Genomic DNA, 20,504 nt, shown 5'->3' on the forward strand with positions numbered 1-20,504 from the left:
GGTCTGAGAGAAGAAACAGACACATTGATGATTAAAAGCAGTGCATAGGGCTGTGAAACTGGAGAAAAGACAAACAACAGAAGAAAAGAGGCTTGATTTAATGGGAGATCAAGACCTACCAAAAGAGGGAGGATTATTATCACTTGTAGTGTGAAGGAGGAATTTCAGGAAGCCAGTAGATTATAGTGTAGTCAACATCAGGTTCTTCTCAGAGCCAATGCGATGGTATCTGAGTATCTGACTGCAGATTACAATTGTTTTGGTGTGCTTGGGATGATGGATGGTTTAATGGACATAAGTATGGTGATCTATGGGTTTTTTGTATGTAGTGGTTTTTAGGGTGCCATTTCAGATGTGGATTATAGTATCTAGAAAGCTGACATTAATGTAAGACTATTTCCAAGAAAGTTTAATTGAGCCTTGATAGTTGATAAATCTGTGGTAGAAGTGGGTGTTCAGTCCAGATGATGAAAATATCATCTTTGTAACTCAGAAATAGTGCAGGTTTGATGGTGCAATTTTCTAAAAATTCTTCTTTCAGGTGGCTCTTGAAGAGTTTGATATATTGAGGAGCCATCTTTCTGGCCATACCTTGTGCCTGTGGCTTGGAGAAAGTGTCAATTGCTGAAAGTGATATTGCTCTGGGTGAGGATGAAGTGGATGATTTGTGCGATGTGTTGCAAATCTGATTGTACTTCATGTTCTTGTAAGTATTTCAGACAGGCAGTTGTGCTTTCATGGTATGCAATATTAAGTGTTCAGGCTAGTGACATCCATGGTTACAAATATGGTCTTCTCAGGAAGATGGTTAATGTTTTTGAGGAATTCTGTTGAGGAAGTCTGTGATGTTTTGCAGAAAACTTTCTCTTTGAGTGACAGGCAGTTTCAGAATAGCTTTTATGAATTCTGATAGTTATAATCATTCTCAACCATCAAGACTACATCAATGAGACCAACGGACAACTCTGAAACCAACTGCTATAAACAGCTTGGAGAGGACCCCACATGAGTGTTCACTCTGGAACTGGAAAATATTATCAAATCCTTTCTACACCAACTTAAGGAAAACTTACTTCTGCTAATCACCCTCTCTCCTACCCCAGGAACTTTTTATATGCTCCCAAAGGTTCATAAACAAGGCAACTCCAGCAGACCCATCTGTGGTAGTTCATCAGCAGGGAAGTAACTGGACCATCCAAGAACAGGCCACTTCCTGCCCCTCTCATCACTGATATGTTGGTCAGTAGTTTTGAAGGAAGCTGATGTAAATTGTATCAGCATCCATCAGCAGGATGCAATTATCTACCAAAGCAGAGAGGTACTTGAAGAAATATCTTGTCATGACCTTTGAAATCTCAACCAAAAGTAGAATCTATCACAGTTAATGGTAACCGACCAAACTGTCAACATCAATTGTTGTTTGAGGAACTTTGTTTTGATTTAAGCGAAGGTCATGCCGTAGCTTCCTTAAGAAAAGTCAACACAATACCCTTGTTCAAGGAGGTGCTAACAGTCTTCATCAGTAGTAGATGCAGTTTTCCCCTGCTATTTTTCACAAGCCAGAAAAGACAATGATTAGGGGTGTGCAAAGTGGGCCCTATTCGAGTCGGATTCGGCCCGAATCGGGGACAGTGATTGAATTTGTTGATTCGGATCACTGTCCCTGATTCGATTTGACTGAATCCAAATCTGAAGATTCGATGCTGATTCAGAGAATCAATGATTTGGACATAGACACAACTTTAAATGTTTTTTCTACGTACCTCGAGGTACTAGTGCGGCTTGTGAATGTTGTGATGCTGGGGCGCATGGAACGTCCCACAGGAGTGCAGAGGGCCGTCCACGTGCTTGGTAGCGAACCCAGAAGTTAACTGGAAGTACTTCCTGGTCCACTTCCGGGTCTGCTGGGGAGCGTGCAGGGTACCCCTCCCCACCCCCCGCGCCTCCTTGGCTTGGCAATTGGCCATGGGGGACCCCAGTTCCCCCCCCAGACCCAGGAGGCACCAGTCACTGAGTGGGGGGGGGGTCCCCTCCCCACGAGCTTCCCAGCAGACCCGGAAATGGGCCAGAAGTGCTTCTGGTCCACTTCCAGGTCTGCTGCTGAGCACACTGGGGAACCCCCCGTGCTTCTGTAGGACACTCCATATGCCCCAGCATTCACGAGCCCCTACTACCTAGAGGTATGTAGAAAAAACATTTAAAGCTGTGTCTATGTCCAAATCACCAAATCTCTCTGAATCGATTTGGAGGATTCCGATTCAATTCGGAGAGTAAAGTGTCCTCTGATTCGATTTGGATTTGGAGATTTGGCCACCAATTCGGGCTGAATTTCCGCTGAATCGAATCAGGGACCAAAGCTTCGCACAGCCCTAACAATGATTTTAAAAGCAACCTCTAAGTTCTAAGGCTCCTAACACCTCTAATATCACAGGGCTAAACTCAACCACAGAAGACCTAGCTTTTGAGGCTAGTTTTCAATATGTTTCCCTTACAACCAAAAAGAAATACTGTATTTACTCAAATAGAAGATGACCCTGATTATAAGATCACACCCAATAATTAGATTCTATAAATGGAAAATTTATAAATTTGTTAGTTTTCCAGGAATGGAATTAATTATTGGGGGTTTGCCTTGTATTTGCCCCCCTCCCACTGCTACAGCAGGGGGAATAATTCTGGGGGATCAAGTAGCCCTTTGCTCTCTACTTTTTCTTCTGGCAAGCCCTTCCTCCTCCCCTTACTGTCAGACCCTGCTCTTCCTGAGCACATGGAATTGAGGAGCAAATTTGAAAACAGTAACCTTGAAAATAACATGGGTGTACCAATTTATATATAATACCTATAGACTTAGTTCATCCAGAATTGATGCATCTTACCTTTAAAAAAAACACAAAACTGTTGCAAGTTTTAACACGGGTGTTTCATAAATGCAATTTTGAGCAGCATTTTAGCAATTGTGTGTGCGTGTATAGTTGCAAGGACTAAATCAGTTCCAGATTCATTTGGGCAAAGTTCAGTAGTCAAGTTCCAAAATTTGACACCACAGCTCAATGAAATCTGTGTGGCTCTACCTGGGCAAGTACCCTTTTTCCTAGACCCACCAGTCTGGGGCTTTGAATACTCCCCAAGTCCAGGTAGGCATCTTATGTGCAAGCCCCAGGCCCAGATGCCTTGAGGTTCATATATCCTTAGTCTTTCTTGATCTTAGTCAAAATCCTAAGATCATGATATTGCCCTTGATAGGTTTTTGGGGGTTTTGTTTTGTTTTGTTTTTAAAGGAAAATTTTTTGTGTTCCAAGTCAAATCAGCCAAATCAATTCCAAATCCATGAATCATTCAAGAAGCATATGTGACCCTGCTACCAGAAAACATCTTCCACCCCTGCCTGGGGCTTCAGATGCTTCCAGATCATTTGGTAGGCATCCTACATGCAGGCCCCAGCCTGGAGGCTTGGGGTTCAGACACCTGCAAGATTCACTTGCTTTCAGCTGTATGGCTAGAGGAGCAAGCTTGGGAGAAGTCTTCCTTTTCCATAAAGTGGGCATAAAGCCAAGATCTTCCCACTGGAAGAGAAAATGGGATGTTAACTATATATCATCTCAGTCACAGCACTACCTCTGCCAAAAATGTGGTTTTACCCTGCAACTAGGAAAACTGCCTTAGTGGTCATGTTGTTTCCCCTGCCAAGTAACAACAAATAAACAATACATAGTGTTAGTCCAAAAGACTCATGATTTACCACATGGTTCACTTAGACTAGGTCCCACCAGAGTCAACAACATTTCTAGTCATGGTGAGCCACAATACTGCATACCCATAATCCCTGTTGCACACTCTCCCACCTGGCACATAAGATCTGTCTGGCCCTACCGTCCCCAGTGACCCCACAGCTCAGCACTGCTCAGTATGTGTGTATATTCCAGATACCCCCCAGAAAGGATGCATGTGCCACTTAGCCCTTACTCATGGCTGGAAATGGGTGTTCTCATCACAAGTCCTGGGGTGCTCCAAAAATTTACATGCAGATGAGGTGAAGGGCAACCTGGTATGGCTTCATCTCATGGGTGTCAGCACCACATTAATTATATGCATCAGGCTGAGAGAGTTGAGAGGGACTGACAGGTATTCTGCACCTGGAAAAAGCCTACAACAGAATGTCACACCAGTTTCTGCTTGAGACACTGAGGTGAATGGACGTCCCTCCAACCTTCACCGGCTGAATAAAGATGCTGTACACAGATGTGAGCAGCCGGGTGCTGGTCAATGGGTTCTTGAGCAGTACAGTGGGGTGTCTGCTAGGGCTGCCCACTCTCCTCGATCCTTTTCATCTGCACCATTGAACCCATGGCCCAGCGCATCAGGCAAGACCCTGGGATGCAGGGAGTCCAGATTCCTGGAGGTAGCAGGGAAGAGTCCAAGGTCCTGGCCTACATGGATGACCTGAACATCCTGTGCCAGAATAGGTGTGCAGTAGAAAGAGACCTGTGACACACACGGGTTTATGCAGCGGCAGCTAGGGCCAAGCTTAATGTGAGCAAAAGCACCTGCCTGGCCATGGGCAAGCTCAGGAACCTGTAGTCCCTGGGGGTCTCAGTTACTTGCAAGGGGGTGAAGATCCTTGGGGTGGAGTTCAACCCCAAGCTGAGCAGAAGGAGGGCCTGAAAGAAAAAGGAGGCCAAGGTGAAGTAGAGATAGAATCTGTGGCACGCACACCACCTTTCCATGGAGAGGCGCGTGGCGCTCGTGAAGGCAGTGATACTGCCAATGCTTCTATACACCACACTAGTCTTCCCCCCTCCAAAGTATATCATCCACAGAATCTAGAAAGCCATGTGTGTTTTCTTCTGGGGATCCAGAATGGAGAAGGTGGCAAGGAAGAACCTATATAAAAAGAAATGGACCAGGGGCAGGGGGATGCCAGACATCCACCTGTTCCTGTGGGCATGGTACACAAGCCAGATCTGCAAGCTGGTGACTGGGTCAGCACCACAACACCCTGCCTAGTAAAGTTTTTTCCAGGTCAGCTGAGACAGTGAGGGGTGTACGCACCAACTAACTGGAAACCATGGAGCATGGAACACCCCAGGCTTTACAGAGTCCTGAATGAGTTCCAGAGTGAGTACAGGCTACAGAAGGAAAGCCCAATGATTATGACTAACCACAGGAAAATACAGAAGGCAGTCAGAGACAGAGACATACTATCAACCATGGAGATGCTCCCCGAAGACAACTGCCAAGCCTTCTGGAACCGGATCTTCCACAAGGACCTATGAAAGAACCACAGACACTTGGATATGCAGAAAGGGATGAGGGATTCGACCCAACTGCCCCAGGTAAACCTGCCAAGATGAAAGAGAGACCATCAACCACTTTCTAAGGCTCTGTCCCTATGCCAAGGTAGTGTGGAAAAAGATAAGTCGGCTCCTTGAAGAGGTAACGGGAGTCAGCTGATGACAAGGGAGGCGGCACTGTACAGAGACTAAACAGCAGGGGTCTGAAACAGCTGACTTTGACCAGTTTGTGTCCTACATCAGGAGCACCCTGTGGCAATGCGGGAACCTACTGGCGTATGGACACACGGAGCTTGAGGAAACAGACTGTGTCAAAATGTTTCTGATTGAACTCCAGTCCTACTACCGGAAAGTGGGAGAGGACGGAGAAGATGCGGCCAACTCCACTTGGCAAAGGGACTCTTGGCAAAGGCTATCCAAAGACACTCTGAGAGGCGGAGTAGTCAGCAATAATGAAGATGACAGCAACACACTGGACCTTGAAATGGCAATGATGACAACAGCAGTGTCAGTAGCAGGAGAAGGACCAGTGAAAGCAACAGTGACAACAACAAAGACAGGGAATAAGCATACAGTGTAAACCCCAACAGCCGGGTGAGAATTAAGCGACTGTTACAGAAAGGATGGGGACATGGATGTGTGGGTTTGACCATTATAAGAGGTGCACATGTTTTAAATGTGTTTTAAGGTTTGTGTAGAAATGCTTATGCAGGATGTTGTGTGTGTGTGTGTGTGTGTACACACACTAGCTAATTGCCTGCCAAGAATGATGGGGCGGGGGAGTGGGTGTGGATGGAGCCCTATGCCACCCCTGCCACCCCCGTCCAGGCCCACTCCACCCTTTCCTCCTGCTGCTTGGGGTCCGGGCCCATTCCCCACGCTCCGTGCTGCAGCGGCGGGGGGAGGGAAGGAATGGACCCAGGCCTGATGCGGGGGAGGACTGGGCCCACTCCCCCAGCTGCTGCTGTGTTGGACCGCGTCAAGCCAGGCCCACTGGTCCCCCCTGCTCCATGTTGGGCCTGGGCCCACTCCTCCCCTTCCAACACCACTGCTGCTGCAGCGCACCCACTCCTCCCCCCCCCCCCCAATCAGGCCTGCTCCTTTTCTCTGCCACTGCCAGCTCGGCCCTGCAGGCAGTGATGATGGAAGGGGGGAGGGGTGGGCCGAGGCCAGCACCAGTGGCAGCCACCCCCCCCCACAGCATCCCGACCCCACTCCCCCGCCCCCCGCACCACCTCTGCCATCACCTGCAAGGGGGGGGACGAGGCCAGCTCCGGTGGCCTCATTCCCGCCCCCCCTCTGCTCCATCATCATCACCTGCAGGGAACAGAGCAGTGCTGGCCTTGCCCCCCCCAGCTCTGTTCCCCATGCCCCCACCATCGTGGCGGCGCATTGCCACCCATCCGAGCGCTTCTTCACGCTCTTATTGGCTGATTGGCAATCAGAGCACGAACAAAGTGTTATAGACAGACAGATTAAGGCTTTATAAAATATATTTTAAAAAAAAAATCTCAGCTTTTTAAGTACCAAAGCGAGGGTGGTAGGGCTGGCTCTTGCCCTCCTAGTGCCAGCCTGGTACTGCAGTACCTTCAGGCCCAGTGCCAGTTCTCTTCAGAGAGAACAGCCACCCATTATCTTAAAAGGAACATGCACAAAAAAAGGTTCCCATCAGCATGTTTGCACAATGTGGGCCATGTGTTTTATAGTCATGCTCAGTGTTGGTTACATTTAATCAACTTTATAGTTCATTTCCATTGCTGAGCACATGATGATTTGGCAACAGTTTAATGAAAGACAATGTATTTAGTGAGATTTCCTTGTATACAGTTATAAAATGGGGGGGGGGGGAGGGGGAACCTCATCTTGGAGTTAAATAAATAGAGTAAGTATACTCCAAATTAAAAACAAATCTTTAATACCTGTGCAATGAAAAGGTGAGGACAAATTACTAACTGCTGGAATGTCAGCCTGGTTTGTAAAAAGGGTGTCTCTAAGGTTCTTAAAGAGGTAACTATGAGATTTTTCTAAGAAGCTAAAAATATTTGCTTGGAGTAAGAAGAAAGGCTCTTATGAAGATTTATCTAGCTTTATTTGATTTATTTAATTTAAGTTTTACTACTGTTTCTAGCACATGAATTGTTTTCTTTCCCTTCTTTCTTTTTTTTCCACTTGAAAATGGTGATTTTTTTTCCTTTTAAATTTTACATTTATTTCATGTTTTAATTTCCATATAATGTGTTTTGGATATTTTCTTTTCTTTAGAAAAGTTTTACTACTGCAAAATATATAAACAAAATAGAAACATGAGGGGAAAAATGATTTTTAACTGGAGGGGTTTGCCTGTTACAGCTCCTAAGGGATAACAGGTGCAACAACATGGGTAGATCCAGCAGTTCCACTACAACATAGAGATCTGATTCACAAAGATAAGATAGCTTTTCTACTGGAAGCAACCATCTATCTCCTTCTCTACTGTTTCATAGTCTGGTGATTTGTGGAAACACTATAGGAACATAGGATTGGAAGTGTCTCCTGGATCAAGTCTAACCCCCTTGTATTCACAGGCAAGCATTTACCCAAGGTTTCACCAAAATTATGCAAAAAGCTGTCACCTCAGAATGTCTCACACAACTACAAGGCACAAGACTAGGCATGCCAAGATTACCTTATGATAGTGGGGCCAACCTTTTTGGCAGACATGCCACAAATTAAGCCTGCACCTTCTCTAAAGGCTACTCCAATCCCTTCCTCTGTTTTCTGCTCTTTGCCCAATCTGCCTTGTGGAACACACAGGGACTGCCTGTACCACTCATGACACACATGCCACAGGTTGGCCACCTGAAGTGCTGGGATGTGGGTGATAGGTCTGAGGTCACTTGAGGGAATCAAGGCACTGAACAGAATCAAGATAAGTGAATGGAATCTAAGGCAAAAAGGTCAAGGAAGCAAGAAGTCAAGCTAAGAGCAGGGTCTGGGTGTAAGCCAGGGTGAGAAGGCAGAAGATTACCCAGAGAGTGGAGTACAGGAGCAAGTCAAAGGGAACAGGAAAGCAGTCTAGGCTCAGGTTGAGCCCTGGTGCCCAGACGCTCCCTGTTCTAGTTCAATAGTTTATATGGGGAAAGTGATATAACTGAAGGATTTTACTAACCAGCACCAAAAGATGCATGTGTCCAACTTGGTACCACAGTTAATGCCATTCCTCTCAAGTCTGTGGAGAGGTTTTGCCACTTTGAACGCATGTTGTCACAAAATGCTATGATGGAAAATGAGATTACCCACCACACAGCCAAGGCCAATTCTGCATTTGAAATGCTGTTCCATTGCCTGGAGAACAATAGGGATATGAAACTAAGCACTCGGCTTCATGTCTATCGTACAGTCGTGCTCACAACACTCCTGTACGGTTGTGCAACCCAGGCAATACATCTCCCCTGCATCAGAAGTCTTGATCAGTACCATATGCACTATTTGCAAGATGAAATAGCAGGACAAGATTTCCAGCACTGAAATCCTTAAATGTTGTCACATGTTCAGTCAAGAAAGCTCTGCTATGATGGCTTAGATGCAGCATTCACATGACCAACTTGAGAATGCCTAAGGCTATATTTTATGTTCAGCTAAAGCAAAGATGGTCAATACAGAAGAGAGAGTACAAAGATAACATTAAATCCAATCTGAAAGCATAGCGGGTCAACACCAATAGTGGGAAAGCAACAGTACAAAACAGAACAAGGTGATTGTCATTTTGTAATGTTGCTGCAAACCATTTTGAAATAAAGCACTTTGATGCCTTGTGTAACAAATGTAAACAGCACAAAGCAATAACAGAACCACTTGTCATGCTCATGGGCAATCTCACATGTACCACATGCAGCTGTGTCTGAAGATCTCAGGTTGATCCCTTGCACGTATTCACTAGTGTTTTCTGAGTTCTCATACTTTGACCCCAACATGACATTCTCATCACCAATATTGTTTTTTTAGACTGAACCAAGCTATTTGGATGGATGTCAAGACTTGTGGTGTTTTCTGATAGGGTTATTTGACAACCAGGCTCTTCACAGAGGCTAAGTGTGTCTTGGACTAATGTTAAGATTTGTTTTACCCTGTTAAAAAAAGATCCACATGGGCAGATTATTGTTACCTCTGCCTGTGCTCAGGCAGCTTTTGTAGGATGCCTGACAAAAGTCCCCATAGCAGAAATATGCAGCACAAATGTGTTCCCAGGTTCACCCTTCAACATTCCCTAATGCAAATTTCTAGGTCAGACAAACTTTGGTGGGGTTGTCTTGCAGTTACTCATCCTACACATCTGCAGTCATACACCTCCTGGTAATGGTCCACCTGTTTACTAAACAGCAAGAGTAAACACTCTTTTGAAGACTAGTTACCTACCTCTTAGAAGCTACAATTCTTCCAAGACCTGTTCTCAGAGATTCCAAGTCCTGCCTTCCATTCTCACTGATCAGTCTTGCCCCTGTGATTCTTAACCAGTGCAGTGCTAAGTGCTGGTGGCCTTTTATGCCCTTGCAACAGCAAGCCAAATGGTAAGCAGGTTTGGACCCACTGGACACATCTTTATGTGTATTAAGTTGAAGTAATAAACTTTGGTGCTTATCACGCTGGAGTTTATTGCTTTCCAGGTGCTGCATTTATATGTGCACCCAAGAGCGCAGCATGATGAACCAGGTCAGAGCAGCCCTGGCTGGCAGGCAGTCTGGGGGTCAGCCTGCCAGCCCAGGGCTGCTCCAACTTTGCTCAATGTGCTGTGGAGTGGCTGCCTAGTACACAAGGGTGTTTCAGTGCAGGGCTAGCTGGCAGGCAACTCCTGTACTGAAGCACCCTTGTGCCTCAAGCCGTCAGGGCAGCGTCTATATGTGCACTGCTGTGTAGTAAAAAACTTTGCAGCAGGATAGTACTTGTATACAAGTACTATCCTGCCACAGAGTTAATTAGTTTACTTCCGCCTAATAGGGGCGCACATGTAAATGCCAGATTTACAGCAGAGCTAATTAGTCAGCTCCACTTTAAACATGTACTTGTTCCCTCTGGTTGCTGCTTTTTCAGAAGTCCAATTTTGTTGGGCCTAGGGCACATGTAAACCAAGAGCAGAATTTATGGGGACAACACATCTTAAAGAAACAGAATAAACTGTAGAGTAAGAAGAATAAATATTTTTTTTTTGTACAGACCACTGAAAAAGAGCATGTCAAATCATCTTTCAATGGGTGGTCCATATGAATCCAAAGGTGCTCTATGAATTATTACAGAAAGCAGATTGTCCTGATTCCATACAAGATGGAGATTGTGTTGGCAGAGGTTTTTGTTTTAATAGGCTGATTTAATTTACATGGTGAAACAATAGCATTACAATAGACTTTTTAGCTAAGAGGTATTATAATCTGACAAGTACAGTGAGATATACAACAAAATACGATTATTCATGTTCATTTGTCACATTTTGTTTTGCTGGTTTTGTTACATGCTGATTGGTTTGCAAGCAATCACCAGTTACTTTTTAGTTATCTGAGCCCTGGCTCTGAGGTTTTGTTCTTCTCCCAAGCTGCTTTCAAGGGAATAGATTAGCTGGGGGCATCTATGTGTAATTAATGCACAGATAGCTTACTGTGCCGTAAGCTTTCCATGAGTGCACATCTACATGTACACCCATCAGGAGCTAATTTGATCCCAACCAGCGCATCCAGACAAGAGTGGATGTGCAGTATGTGATGCCTCAGACCATGGTGGGGGGTTGACCCCAGGAGATCCTGGGGTCAGAAAAAGCCATGTTGAAAAAAGGGTGGTGCACATGGCAGCAGCCTGCACCACCCAAAACCAGAGCCTAGCTAGCCAGAGCCACATTCTACCTGCCAGCCAGCTCCATACTGTAGGAGCACCACATCTGCAGCTCCCTAAAGTCCCCAGGGCCCCAGGTAAGGGTCCTGGCACCAGCACAGTTTCTGGCCAAGCCTCCCCTACCCCACCTGAGGTAACATGCTGTGCGCCAGAGCACGCATGGCATGGGTGTTCCCTGGTGACAAGTAGCAGCAGTGCACCTTGTCTCCAGGGAAACATGTTCCTGCTCATGGTGACACGCCCAACAGAAACAGTTCAAGGCAGGGATATTCCTCCCCTCCTCTGCTACTATATGGCAGCCAGGGAAAGCTCTAGGCTTCCCCAGGTTCCAGCTCCAGATTGGCAGGGAGCACTGAGGTTAGGCCTGGGACCCAGGAGGTGGGGGAAATTGTCCCATCTCTGACAGCTGCTTCCCACCCCTACACATGCCCTAGGCAGCTGCTTTCTGCCTAAACCCCACTCTGATTGCAGAGCTGGGGCAGAGACAATGTCCCCTGCCCCTGCAGCAAGCAGCTCCTGACCCCCCACTCCAAGATCAAAGCTGGGGCTGCAACATTGCCCCCTGCTCCCAACAGCTGCCTGCTGTGGGGCCTGGCTCCAGTTGTGGAGCTGGGGTGGGGACAGTGTTGATCTGAGATGGGAGGCAACCAGTGTCGATTGGCAATTGGAGCTGGACCCAGCAGCAGGCAGCTCCTGAGGGAGGGAGCAACATCTCAGCCTCTGGCTTCAATCTCAGACCTGGGAGCTGAGAGCTGACTGCTTCAGAGGCAGGAGACAATGTTCCCACCCTAGCTCTGCAATCAGTCAGCCCTGGCAGCAGGCAGCTGCCCATGGGAAGGGAGGGGGCCAGGGGAGAGTTCTCTCACTCTTGCTGCCTAGAGTAGAGTGACCAATTTACTCCCAGTCAGTTATATAACAATGTGCTACCGTGCAGTAGCTACTGCACAGTATATCTACTACCTCTATTTACAGGTACTAGAAAACCATGCAGTAGGTCAATCTACTGCACAGTAAAGCGGCTCATGTAGACACACCCTTGAAGTGTGAATGTCTTCTCTGGTTGATGAGAAGCTCTCAGAGGTGATAAGTCCCAGGGAGAGACTCTTTTCAGGTGGGCTAGGAAGATTTAAAATGTTGGGATTATATGGGATTTTTACTACAAAATCTCTATAATGCTTGGAGCAGAAAATGTGGTTAGTAAATCACTAGCAAATTGCCCTTCAGTAATGATGGCAGGGACAAAGTGATGGCAAGAATGGAGTGTGGGGGGCGAAGCCAGTGCCGCACCACCACCACCCCACGCCACTGCTGTCTCCGAGGAGCAGGGCTGAGGGGGAGGGGGGGAGGCCAGCAGTGCTGGCCTTGCTCTCCTGCTCTGTGCCCTCCATCCCTGCCATCATTCTCCCCTGACCTGCCCCCAGCTCTGAGTCTGCCCCCCCCCCCCCCCCCGCTGTCATTGCAGCGCTCCATTCCCACTGTCATTCTTGACTGGCAACTCACCCCACATGCAGCACTGGCTAGAGCCACACTCCCCAAGCCCTTTACAGACAGATAGATGGACTAAGCCCTTTATATATATAGAATAATAAAATTAATTCAAAGAAAATTGTCCTTTCAGGTAACACCTGTATAGAAAATTTCTGGAGTAACATGTTTTGCCTGTTTGTGCCTTGACTTTTTGTTTTCTGGAGTTTCCTGCTCTTTAAATTGTGTTGTTCTCCACAAAAAGGAAATTGCTCTTGCTGTTTAAGCATGAGAGATCTAGCTTTGCCATTGAGTTTCTGGGTATCCTTGAGCAAATCATTTGACTTTTGGGTGCCTCAGTTTTCTCATCTGTAAAATTAAGCTGATGACTCTTCCATGTCTTACAGAGGTATTGTGGGGCTAAGCTAACATTTGCAAGCATTTTGAGGCCTTTCAGTTGAAGATGCTGTTGCTATGCATAGTTATAGTATTTTTTCCTCCGGTACTCTATTAGTGGAGCTTGTGGCATGAATAAACATTGAAATGTGCTAAAGGGCAGGCAGTTCAATTCAGCATAATAAATAATGAATCTAATGAAAGCTATAAGCTTTTCTGTCTCACAGAAACCTGCAGGCTATTCCTTTCTAGCTTGGTTTTTCTTGCTCTGCTCCAACTGCTCAGCTGGCCTGAAAGTGTCATGAAAGAAACTTACACTGTGGCACTGTATTGCAGCTCCTTAATCTTTCCCTTCTTTTTGGAGCTTGAAAGCAAGGGCCTCCACAGAGGATCTAATATCAAAAGAGGGTAATATCACTACATAGAGGAGAAAAATAAGTACCAAATTTCCTGAATAGTAAACAGGTTTCTTTTTCTTTTTTTAAGGAAGCTGAACTCTTCCCTGGCTCGGCCTTTGGCCTGCAGAGTTCTACGCCTGCCTGCTGCAGCTCGGGCTATAGCAGCAGTCCCCCCAAAAGAGTTTGTTTTATAAAGTATCATAAATGTTAACAGTGGCGGGACTGGCGGGACAAACTGAGCAAGTTCTTCAACATCTGTGGCTAGGAGGGAGTGTCTCAAACGCCGCTTCTCCTCCACGGAGGCTGACACCGCTCCCAGGCTCCATCCATCGGCTTCGCAGCCGCGCATGACGTGAGTTCATAGAGACAGAGGCGGCGGCGGGGCTTGGCAACGGCCAGGCTTGCACTTGCCCGAGACTGGCACCAGGGGGCAGGCTGGCGATGGCTGTGTCTGGCTGCGGCAGCGGCGAGCCTGTTCCCCGTGCCCCCCGCAGCCAAGCGCGGCGCGGGCGGGAAGCAGGAGGCAGAAGCGAAGCGAGACGGAGGAGAGGCCCTCGAGCTCGGCCTCCGCGCCCGCCTCACGCTGCTCTCGGGGGCGACGCGGGAGGACAAGGCAGCCCAGCCTCCCCCAGGCCCGCGCCGCGGCGGATGCAGCGTGCCTGGCTCCCGCCCGCAGGGCCGGGCCAGCCAGCGCATCCTTCCGGTCCGGCGCATGCCCTGCGTCCTGGCGCAGCATGGGCGGCTGCGGGGCCCCGGGCTCCTGGGAGCGGGTCCCGGGTCTGTGCCGTCTGGAGCGCCCGGGCTTGCAAGCGGGAGCCGAGAGGCAGGGGGAGGCTGCAGCGCGCGCCGGAGGTGGTGCCGGGCCGGCTCTCCGTCCGAGCCAGGAGGGCTGCAGCCCGAGACTTGGGCGCCGAGCCCCGGAGCCCGCCCTGCTCCCCGGCCCGGAGCGGGCGCTCCAGTCTGGCCGCTTCCTCGCTCCCAGCGGGTGGCGCGGGCTGCAGCCCTCCTGACGCGGACGCGGAGCCGGGTCCGGCAGCTCCTCTTTCCGCTCGGCCAGTGTGGCTGCAGCAGTGTGGCGCGGCGCGGCGCGAGCAGAGCCCTCCCGGCACTAGGGGCGCTCCTCCGCCGCGTCCCTTGTGACCCGGCTCCCTGCCCCGGGCCCGGCTCTGCGGCGCAGGGGTCCGCTTGCGGCACCGCGCATCCAGCGCTCGCCCGCCGCCGGCTGGCCGGCCCGACCCGCAGGACCTCCGCCTCAGGCCCGCTCTGCCAAGCCAAGGGAGCCAAAAACGAAAGAAGGAAGCAAGTAGCAGGGGAGGCCCCGGGCCGCGCGAGCGGAGATCTCGGTGCCCGCCAGTGCCCGGGTGAGCCCCGAGGTGGCACCAGCCCAGGCCTCTCTCCTCGGCGGGGATGCAGATCCACACCTCCCCGGGGAGCCAGACCCCCCGCACCCGGCTCGTTTTCCTTGCAAGTGGTTCTGCCTAGCAGACAAGAGTGGAGGTTCCCCAGCTTCGGGGCCAAACCTGGCCTAGCCCAGCCCTCAGGGGCAGTCTACAGCTCACCTAGGTAATCCACTCCGCTGTCTCACTTCTCTAAACCGTGTAGAAGTTTCCCCTGACAGCCCACCTAAGCTACTTTGCTGCAACTCCAAGCCACGGGTCTGTGTTCTGTTCTGGGCAGCAAGAGAGAAAACATTTCCCCTCTTTTTTTATGGCAACCCTTCCGGTTTATGAAGGCTGCTATCATGTCCCTTCTTTTTCTGCAAGCTGGACGTGTCTGTTTTTTCCAAGCCCCTTATCATTGTTGATGCTTGCCTCTGGACCCTCTCTAACTTCTCCATGTCCTTTTAAAAAATGTGGAGCCCAAAACTACTCTGTACTCTAAATGAGGCCTAACTAGTGCCAAGTAAAAAGGCACTATCAGTTCTCATGTCTTGCACCTTGTGAGCCTGGAAGCTGCCCGAGAACCCACAGGGCCGCCCAGGGGGGAAACCTGGCCCCTTGCTGCAGGCAGCTGGGGGGGGGGGGGGGTGTTGCTGTGTTGGGACCCAGCTGGCTGCAAGAGCAGAGAGGCATAAAGGGATGCAGTAGACAGTTTCATAGTTGTTGGGTCTGGAAGGGACCTTACAGATCATCAGGTCCAGCCCCCCTGCCCTTGGGCAGGAAAGACTGCTGGGGTCAGATGAACCCAGCAAGTTGGGCCTCAAGACTGCTGTCAAAGAAGCTTATCTGCCTACAGCCCATGCACAGTCTCTCTTACATGCTACAGGTGAAAACATACCTGCCTGGACAGGTCCTGCTCCAGAGCCTTTTGCCTGCAGGTGATGCCCAGGAGAGTGGGAAGGAGAAAACCTCCTGTTCAGAGCACCTTGCAGCAGGTGGCTTCCAAGGGGAAATCAGACTTCTCCCTGGGCTTCAGCCACATCAGAGATCCACGCTTGATCTGTCTGCTGAGCAATGCCCTCCCCTCACCCCATGCCCCCATCACACACATCTAGTGCTGACAAAAGGGCAGGCTCTGTGGTGGGGCAAGAAGATGCTCCTTCGTGCATTTCCATGGGACTCATGGGAAGGCAAGCCTGAGATATGACAGGAGGTTTGGATAGGGCTGAGGGGGCCAAATCTTCTGTTATATCCTATGAGACCTGGGCCTCCTGGAGATCACAGCAGGAATTCACCAATATCACATCAGTAGGTTGGCTCCACAGTCCTGCCTTCCTGTTCCTTCCCAAGGCCACTCCAGGAGCCCCAGACTCTTTTGTCATCTTGGGCTGCAGGCAGGAGTGAATAAGAGGATGCAGGGGACCCTACTTGGAGCATCCTGGGGTCTAGACCCTGTCCCAACCAGGGACTCTGGCTACAGGCAAACTGGATGAGGCTGGTCTCTCCACATATCTCACAATGTGGGACTGGTCATTTCTGCAACAGGGAAGCAGGACTGGATAAGAAGGGTGCATGCCACTCTCAGGAGGAAATGAGTTGGACCACCTAGTCCAACTCCCTGCTCAAAGCAGGACCATCCCCATCTAGATCATGCCAGCCAAAGCTTTGTCTAGCCAGGTTTTGAAAACCTCCAAACCCTCCAAAGGATGGAGATGCCACCACCTCTCTAGGTAACCTGTTTCAGTGCAGTCCTAGTGAGAAAGTGTTTTCTAATATCCAACTTAGACCTCCCTTGCTGCAACTTGAGACCATTGCTCCTTGCTCGTTATTCTACCACTAGCAGTAGATCTCCCCTTGGGATACAATTACTGTTTGAATCCAGCTGAATGTTACCTATAATTAGTTTTCTGCATATTCACTTAAAATAAACGAATGCTTTATTTGCAACCCAGGTTGGGGCAAGGCAGGGGAGAGGGTAAGAGATTGTCCAGGGCCTTCACCTGTGGCGCCCTATGACAGCAGGTTCAGGTCTTGCTTCCCATAGTCCCTGAGGTGATCAGCTTCTTCCTCCTAGCGCTGTCAGTGGAAGTGGATTGGGCCAGCCGGGGACAAGACGATCTTATTCCGGAGTCAGAGTGTCTACACACGAGGAGAATGGGGAAGAGCTATTCCAGAGTAAGTGCAGGTGCCCTGGCTTCCGCGATGAGACCACACAGGCAGCAGGGGTCTCGGCTCTCTCGAGCAGGGGTTGCGTTGCGGGGCTCCAAGCACCGAGAGCCGCCGGCGAAGAGACGGCCCGGACCCGGTTTCTTTCTTCGGACAAACGAGTCCAGCAGCGGCCTTTCCCCGGCGCGGAGGCGCTCAGGATTCAGGCCGCGGATGAAAGCCTTGCTCGCGCCCTCGCTCCCAGCTCGCCGCCCCCCGTGGCCCGACGATCTTTCCTGCCTCTTCCCCAGCCCCGCGCCCCGTGCCCGCAGGGCCGATGCCCGCGGAGGGAAGCGGCTCCCGCCGTCCCCGCCGCCAGAGCCACTCGGCTTGGGGCAGTCCCGGCCCGGGGAGAGCGCGTCCCCCTGCCGGGGCGCGAAAAGGAGCCAGGAGTGGAGCGGGACATCTCGGACCTGCCAACAAGGGGGTCGCCCCGCGGCAAAAGCCTGCGTGGTAGCGCACAAGCACTCGCCGCCCGCTCGCATCAAACAGGGACACGGCTCTGCTGTGACGAGGGCACCCTGGGGCGGCCTGGCTGAGCGAGGTTTCCCGCCGTGCTGCGCAGGTCCCGGGCTCGAGGGCACGGGCTGTGGCAGCGCAGGGTCCCGAGGGCCTCAGCCCCGGCGCTGGCTCATCCCCGCTGCCTCTGCCCGGGCCAGGAGCCCAGAGCTGTGCCGGGCCGGGCGCCCCTGGGAGCCGTAGGCGCTCGCCCGGGGCGCCTTGCCGACCCCGTGCCTCGGAGCGCGGCCGCCTGCCAGCACCCCCGGGAGCGGGGGCAGGCCGCAGCGAGGCCCCGGCCACGCGGGCCGGGGCAGGGCGGCGCGAGCCCCAGGCCTGGGCCCGGGCACCAGGCACCGCCGCGCCCCGGGACGGCCTGCCGGCCCATCGGGAACACGAGGCAGCGCCACGAGGCTTGGCCGGAGCGTGGCACCACGGAGCAGCGCCGGGGAGCGGGCACCCGCTGGGCGTTTGCGGCGGGGCGGGGTGTCCCGTGCCCAAGGGCCGCGCCGGCCTGCCCGAGGGGTGCTGGCGGCCTGGCGCGCTCTGCCGCCTAGCCTTGGCCTTGGCCCCGGCCCGACCCGGCCAGCCCGAGCGCCTGCCCGCTTCCCCCGGCCATGCCCGGGCTACCGGACAGGCCGCCGCCACGGGCCTTACGCTTCGCTCGTGGGGAGGCAGCGGCTGCCGGGGCCCTCAGCAGCGGCGGGAAAGCCAGGACAGGGCCCGGGCGCCAGAAGCAAAGGCGGGGCCTGTTTTGTGGCCTGGAGATGGGCTTGACCAGTGGGCAGGGGCAGCAGAGATTCGCAGGGATGCTCGGGGGAGCATCAGGTGCCAGTTCCTGTCCGGCCGGGACAGGCCGCTTGCGGCGGGTCCCTGCTGGGGTTTTGTGCCCGCGCCCAGGCACGTGGCCGCGGGGCTCCCAGCCCCCAGCATCGCGGCCGACCGCCACGTGATCCCGCACCGAGCGCAGCTCCGCGGTGCCCGCCCCGTCGCGGCAAGGCGCTGAGGTCGGACCGTGGTCCCGGCCGGGGGAGCACAGCAGGCCGCAGGCCTGGGGCTTGTCTCTGCTCCCGCAGCCCCAGCGCCCCCGAGCGCTCCTGCCCCTCGCGGCCCCGCCCAGGGTCCCGCCCTGCGCAGCGCTCGCCCTCGGGCCTCGACGTCTCCCGGCCCCGGGGCCCGAGCACCGGGCCGCGGCGGTGCCCTCAGTGCCTCGTGCCCGGCCTGCCCCGCCCGGAAAGCAAAGGCACCTGCGGGCGGTCGCAGCTAAGGAGCGCCCCCGAGGGGTGCCCGGGCCGGCGCCGGCCCCGCACACACGCCTTCCTCCCCCGGCCGGCCCCTTCGCCGGGAGCCGCCGGCCCTGCTCGCCGGGGGACGCCGCGTGTCCGCCCGGCTGCGACCTGGCAGTCGCCACCGCCCTGGGCCACAGCAGGTAGCGTGAGCGAGCGCCCCCGCGCCGGCCGTGTTGCCCTGCCTCCAGCGCTGCTGGGCGCGGCGGCAGGTGTCCAGGTGCGAGCGGGGAGCCCCGGAAGGCGCGTGGGCCCGGGCCTGCAGAGCCGCGAGGAGCCGGTGGGTGCGCGGTGCCTTCCCGCCGCGCCGCCTCTGCCCCAGCGCCCTCGCCCTTTGGCCCTGAGCACAAAGGCGGGCGGGAGCGGGGGCCGAGGAGGGAGCAGGCGGGTGGCGCGGGGTTTTATTGCCCTCGCGCGTAATAGGATTGTTGCTGTCCTGATGGAAAGCAGAGACGTGCGGAGGGCGAGCTAAGAGAATAATTGCAGGGGGAAGGCAGTTAAATTTTATTTCGAGTCCCACAGGCAGAACCTGCCATTTTATTGCAAACATCTGGAAGGCCCGAGAGCCGGGCGCGGGTTCACTGCAGTCCGAACGGAGATTTTGATGCTGTTAACCGCAAGCGCCGGCGTTGCCGCCCGGCGCGGGGCGCATATCCCTGGCGGCGGCAGGCGGAGTGTCTCTCGGCACCTGGGCCCCGCGCAGCCTCCGCCCGCAGCCACTCCTGGCCCGCGTGCGGGAGCCAGTGGCTCCTTTATGAGCCCGCGGCCCGGCCGGCGACCCTGGCTGCCGCCGCTTTATTGCAGGGAGGCTGCCGGGATCTAAAGGGAGCTGCTCCTGCGAGCCGAGGCCGCGGTGGGGGCCGGGGCTTGGCTCGCAAACCGCCTTCATTCTTCCGCGTCCCGGGCTCACGCTCTGGCCCCAGCTTCTGGTCTAAATCCGGAGTTTACCGGCAGCGGCAGCGCTCGGTCCCGCGCGCGAGCCCCCCGCTCGTCCGCAAGAGCGCCGCTGGGCCGGGGCAGCCCCCGGGGCTTCGTCGCCCGCCAAGTCCGGCTGAGACATGGGCGAGATATGCTTCGGCCGCGGCCGCTGGTCTTCGGGGCTCCCACGGGCAGCGCCTAGGGCCGCACGGGAAACGTGCTCGGGATGGCAGCAGCGTTCGTTCCTCAGCGCGCGCGCTCCGCACCGCCGGTACCTGCGCCCGGGCAGTGCTGGGGGCAGCGGCGCCGCTCGACTTCTCCGTCTTCGGCCTTTGTTGCGAGTCTGCGAGAAGCAGCAATCGGGGTGGGCTAGCAGATAGCCGCTTTTGTCAAGCGTCGGGGAGTCGGTGGAGCGGGAGACGGGCACCTTGCGTTCAATCTGTGGGTCCCGACAACACCGGAGTAGCGGGGCTGCGACACGGCGCCCGGACAGCCCCGCCGGGCGCGGCCGGGATGCGCGGGGCGCGGGGCCCCGCTCAGTCCCGGTCGCTTGCGAGCTTGGCCGGTCTCTGCGCGGCCGAGTCTGGGGCGAGCTATAGTTTTGCTGGGGGTTTTGTCAGTTTGAAATCGCTCCCGTCTTAGGGCCCTTCCAGATAGGAGAACGAGAGCGGGTAAACCGCGGAAACTAGACTTCTGTAGTGTGAGAAACGGATTGCAGATTTCACAGAAGTCCCCAACTTGTTTAAAGCGTCCCGCGTTTCGAGTGCAGTTTGCTCCTGCAAAATGTCACAAAATAGCTCGCGTTTGAGTGAA

This window comes from Alligator mississippiensis, chromosome 1 (genome assembly GCF_030867095.1).
Source record: "Alligator mississippiensis isolate rAllMis1 chromosome 1, rAllMis1, whole genome shotgun sequence".
Classification (NCBI taxonomy): Eukaryota; Metazoa; Chordata; order Crocodylia; family Alligatoridae; genus Alligator; species Alligator mississippiensis.